Source organism: Myotis daubentonii, chromosome X, assembly GCF_963259705.1.
Source record: "Myotis daubentonii chromosome X, mMyoDau2.1, whole genome shotgun sequence".
Taxonomy (NCBI): Eukaryota; Metazoa; Chordata; class Mammalia; order Chiroptera; family Vespertilionidae; genus Myotis; species Myotis daubentonii.
Window position 1 is genome coordinate 6904809 of NC_081861.1, and position 6150 is coordinate 6910958.

The following is a 6150-nucleotide window of genomic DNA, read 5'->3' on the forward strand; positions in this document are numbered from 1 at the left end:
GAGAAAAGATAACTCTTTTCAGAGATGATGTTCTCAGGACTCCATGGTGGTGGTTGTATTATCCATGTGGGAAATGAAATAACTTCAAGACGGGGGCAGGAGTAGAAGCAGAGAACACTGAACCAGGTACCAAAATCTCATGTGAGAAGGAAGATCTTATACCCCTAGCCACATTGCCCATAAAAGGATGGGCTCATAGACCCCTCTCCTTGCCTCTGGAAATGCTACATAGGAGCCTGTTCCTCTAGAAAGGCCTTACAAGCCTTATTCCCACAGGACCAGGACTGCATCTCAGAGACAAGGTCGAATGGACAGTGGAGGTCTCACAATGGCCTCTTCTCCCCTTCTGCAGGGATAAAGGAACCTTATTGATTAGAGAGCAAGAATTGAACAAGTAAGACAAAGCTCCATGCAGAGCTAGACAGCCTTTTGGCTGTGACTATAACAAGGACATGGCTTGAGTTGTTGAGGTCTGCTAAAAGCAGAGCTATCTGAGAATGAAGTTGGGCCTAGACCATAATTTCCTGAGAGGCTTGGTGATACCTAAGCTATGGGCAAGGGCAGAAGCAGGAGTTCATTGGCCAGAAGAAAGCAAGAGCAAAGGCAATTTAGTCTGGAAAAGGTTCAGTAGTGGGCAATTATGGTGTCCAGGGCTTCCTCAGGTTCTTGGTAATGTATACATTCTGAAAGAAGGAAGTCCAGGATTACCAAGAAGGAGACAGCAGTGTGGAGCCCCATCCCATCCCATCGGCTGTCCTGTCTACCAGGCTCCCCTCCTTCAGCCAGGCCTGCATCCTGATCCTTTTCTCAGGAGAGCCTGGAGGAGTCTGGTCTGAGGCCTTTTTGGGAGGGGCTGCCCTAGCCCTGCATCTCCATGCTGCCTCCAAATCTGGGCGGAGGTTCCAGCATTTCTAGGTGCTGGTTATTCTATTTGATGGTGCAAAACACCCAAGGTCTGTGGCACTGGGGTGGCCCTTTGGGTGGGGAGGGTGCTTTCACCATGTGCCCGCATAGGTCCCAGAGGCCCTCACCTACCTCAGGCTTCTCTCGGTGTGTGTTTACGGCCTCCACATTAAGGTAGATGGACTCCACTTTGCATCCTCAAAAAGAAAAACCCATCCATTGCCGAAAGCCGGTCCATCCTTGCTGCTTGACACAGTCGCTGCAGGGAAGAAACATCTGCACAGCATATGTTTCAAGGGACCTGGCGTATATAGCATACTGTTCTTAATATGTTTGCTCCCCTTAGTTCTATGTGTTTTAACCAAGGTCACCTCTCCGAGAAAGGTTGTTTCCCCAGGTAGGGATTTTTCCCTGAAGTTACGGAGGGGATAAAACCCCTTAACTAAGTGCCAGGCTGGTAGTTAATCACTTTAACTACAAACAATCATGCTTAAGCTATATAATCTTTACTCCCTGGAATGGAGATAAGAAACGCCCTAACCTTTGCAATAGAAATTGACAGGATTAAAATCAACTGGTATAAATACAGACGTAACAAGACAATAAACACCAGAACTTGGCTGGAGATCCTAACCAGAACTTGGCTGGAGATCCTAACCAGAACTTGGCTGGAGATCCTAACCAGAACCTGGCTGGAGATCCTGGATAGAACCAGGCAAGAGAACCCAACTATGCTGATCAACTGAACGCTGCCTCCGTGTCCTTCCTTCTTCGCCAACTACGTCCACACCTTTGGGGACACCTGGACCTGCTGGGGCTGGACCCCAGCAATCCATAAAACCCCAATGAAAGAATAAGTCTTTCCTGAGGTGTCATTCTTCAACATGCCAATCACCACCCACACCCCCAGCTCCATGCTGTGTGTAGTTGTGACTTCCCGGTAGGGAGGGAACTTAGACCAGCTTTGTGATGTGTGGGGAAGACACCAGGCCTAAGAGGCCACCAAAGAGACATCCTCCCAGCTCTTCTAATCGTCTCAGTGGTCTCTGAGCCTCAGTTGCTCAACTGTCAATGGCAAGAAGAAAAGAGATGCGCCCTAACTGGTTTGGCTCAGTGGATAGAGCATCAGCCTGCAGACTGAAGGATCCCAGGTTTGATTCCGGTCAAGGGCATGTACCTTGGCTGCAGGCACATCCCCAGTAGGTGGTGTGCAGGAGGCAGCTGATTGATGTTTCTCGCTCATCGATGTTTCTAACTCTCTATCCCTCTCCCTTCCTCTCTATAAAAAATCAATAAAAATATATTTAATAAAAAAAAGAGATGATCTCTGGGGATCCCCCAAGTCTTGTGGTCTGTGGGACAGCAATCTAATCTACATAATAATGATGGAGCTCTGTGGTCCTCCCAGCTCTGTCAGGTGGTGAAGTGGTGGAGGAGATCTGGGCCACTGCCTTGAGACCATCAGCCCCAGATAAAGTGTAATTAGAGGACAATGGTTATGGAATCTTCAAGGTGTGGAGGTCACAGGGAGTTTTGGGGAGCCTGAAGGAGGAGGAGGATGGTATCATGGGGCTGGGGCTGGCAGAGGAGACCCAATGCCTATGGAAGCCCCCTTAGTTCCATCTCTGGGTTGCACTCTACTCTGGGATTCAGTACACCATTTGTCCTGTTCACAGTCCAGAAATATTTGTCTGTCTCTTCCCTGATCATGAAATTCTGGTGCAATTTGGACAGAAGGCAAAATATGAAGAAGGTCTTTAAGGTAATAGTGTCATATCAATATTAGTGGTTTGATTTTGATTATTGTACTGTTTTCTGTGAGAGAATGTCTTTGTAACTTACTCTCAAAAAACTTTATTCTAAAATTTTTACCATTTTATTATTTTTGTTATTGTTACTTTTCAAAATCAACAGTATAAAAAAGAAGGAAGTTTTGCTCTCAAAAACACATTAACTTTTTTTATGTTTTTTAACTTAATTCTTTAATTATAGTTGACATTCAATACTATGTTAGTTTGAGTGTATGACATATTGATTTGATATTTGTATTCCTGATGTGATTACCATAGTAAGCCTAATAACCATGTCACCATGCAAAGTTATTAATATAATATTGAGCATTTTCCCTATGCTGTGTATGACATCCCCATGACTTATTGCTTTTATGACTGGAGGTTTGTACCACTTATTCCCCTTCACCTTTTTCATTAATCCCTCAGACCCCCCTCCCCTCTGGCAACCATCAGTTTGTTCTCTGTGTCTATGAATTTGTTTCTGGTTTGTTTGTTTGTTTAGATCCCACATATAAGTGAAATCCTATGGTATTTGTCTTTCTGTCTGACTCATTTCACTTAGCTTAATACTCTCTAGATCTATCCATGTTGTGCTTTCAAAATATTTTTTAAATTGTGTGTGAGGGAGAGAGGGAGAAGAGGGAGGACTTTTTGATATTATTTTTGAAACATTTTGTAAGTCTTACATAAGAATAAAAAGTAAAAATTATTTTTATTTAAACAAATATTCACTAAAGTTCACTAACCCAATATCTACAAACACTTGTTACTATTTAGTGAATAACAAATATTCACTAAAGTTCACTTACCCAACATCTACAAACTCTTGTTACTCAAAAGACTGTGCAGCATGCTATAATTATTCTTTATACAAGCAAAAGTGCATTCACTCCTCTCCAAAGAGAAAAATCCTGAAGTCTCATATAACATGCTGCATCCAGATCCAAGTCCAGGGATAATGGTTCATCCTAATTAATAGGGACTTTGAATGAGGACATTTGGAAAAATGGACACAAAACAGATTTGGGGATGTGGTGTATGGACTTCTTGGGACCGTCCAGGAACATGAGTCTCTCAATATAAGGTGTGAATGCTCACCCATAGGCTCTCAGCAATCAAGTGGGCAATATCACCCACTCAGTGCAGGGCAGTAAGCCTCTTAGCTACCCCTGTGCTTGCTCAATAGACACCTGTACAAAATGGTCAGGGTGGCATGAATAGAGGCTATGTATGGCTTCAGCAACATGGTTTCCCTATATAAAGGCTGATATGACTACCCCCACAGCTGAATTCCCAACTTGACCACACTATACTGAGTTACTGATATGTAACAATCTCAAGGGTACCAATCAGGTACCTGGGGGTAAGTTAATTAATTTGGACCCATTATATTATGGAGGAGTTAGTTGGTTTTATGATTTCTCTGGCATAAATGAGTATTCTAGATATGCCTGCAGTACTGTTGGCACCACCATCTGTGATCTTACAGAATGCCTCATTCACAATTGTAAAATTTCATGCAACATCGCTTCTCATCAAGGGACTCGCTTTAAAACTAAGTAAGTGTGGTGATTTGCTTATACCAATGGAATTCACTGGTTTTATCATACAGTCCATCACTTGGACAAAAAGCTGCTCTTACACAATGAAATAATGACTATGCTGACAACAGTTAAGCCACCAGTTGAGAGACAACACCTTGTGTGTTAGAGGGGCCATCCTACAATATATGATATGTGTTCTGAACTAGCCACCAATATATATGATGCTATGTAGTCAACTAGAATTTCTAGATCTAAGAACAGAAGAATGGAAGTTGTTTCTAAAGACCTATTCATTAAATGTTTGTTTTTGGTTCCTACAACTTTGTGCTCTACTGGTTTAGAATTTTTAGTACCCAAAGAAAGCATGTTTCTGTCAAGTTACTCAACAATGATTCTATTGATTTGGAAGTTGAGATGGCCACCTGGCGATTTTGGAATCCTCATGTCAATGGACAAATCGGCAAAAATGGAGGCTTTTGTACTGGCTGAGATTATTGATTTCAATTTTCAAAGGGAATTGCTAAATAATGCGGGGGGGGGGGGGGAGGGAACGAAAGGAACGTTTCTAGAGACCAGGACATCTTCTATGGTGTCTTATCATATTCCAAAGTAGTAAAAATTATTAGATAACTATGGTAACCCCCTACAGGCAAGGCTACCAATTACTCAGACTCCACATAAATGTTTGAATCACTCTTCCATTTTTGTAAAGGCTGTCTGTGTTTTTATGCAACTTGTGATAATAAATGTTCTTTATTTTAGAAAAAAAAAAAGAACCCATATAACTGAGATGCTGACTGGATGAAAGGAAATGTGACATAAAGAGTGAGGAAAGAAAGTTTATATCAACTTTGACTTTGTGACCAGTTTTAGAAATGAAGAATGTAGTAGTTACCCATATTTTATTTTTTGCAACAATATGCATATATTTATACATATTAATATGCCTCTTTTAATTTCTCTCTTTTACCTACTGTTTTATATATAGGTGAGTTGTTGTCAGTTGAAATTTTTAATTATTCACCTTATTTCAAAATATTGATACAGCATTTGTATTGAACCAATGGAAGAATGGATGCCATATGAAGACCCTAAACTTCGATCTGGATGCTATGATTGTTAAACTTTAGATATATCTTTGAGGATCAATGAATACATTTTTATTTGTATAAAGAATAATCGCATGTTGTCATTTTTCCAAAGTATGTAATGGCAAAAAGTATGTGTAGAAGTTGGACAAATGGACTGTAGTAAATAGCTGTCTTGTTGGTATCTATTCATCTTTCAAAATGGCACTCACTTTCTTTTTAGAATAATACAGTTCACCTATTTTTGTAGTAGATAAAACTGTCAATTCTAGGTAGCCTACAAGATCCCCACCCCTGGTGTACATAGACCTTCTCACAATTATTCAATAAAACACTAATCTAGATACTACTGTGAAGTGATTTTCCACATATAATTAAGGTTCCAAATTAGTTGAACTTACAATAGGGAGATCATCCTGATTGGTCTAATTAGGTGAGACCTTAGAGGGGAACTGCATTCTTCCTGGCAAGAGATATTTGATGCATGGAAAGTCTCTGTTCCTGGATTTAAAGTGAAGGGGGCTGGCTATTTGGCAAAGAATCTGAATGGCTTCTATGAACTAAGTAAGGCTTTCAGCTCATAGCCAGCAAAGAGATGATCACTTGAGACCTACAGCTACAAAGACAGGAGTTATGGCAACAATCTAAATGATCTTGGAAGTGGATTCTTCCTGAGAGGCTCCAATAAGGAATGTGACCCTGTGAATACCTTAATATCAGGCTTGCCCAAACAGAGAACCCAGTCAAGCCATGCCTGGACTTCTGGCCTACAATTAATTATTGAGATAATAAATTGATGTCTTGGCCACTCAAGTTGTGGTC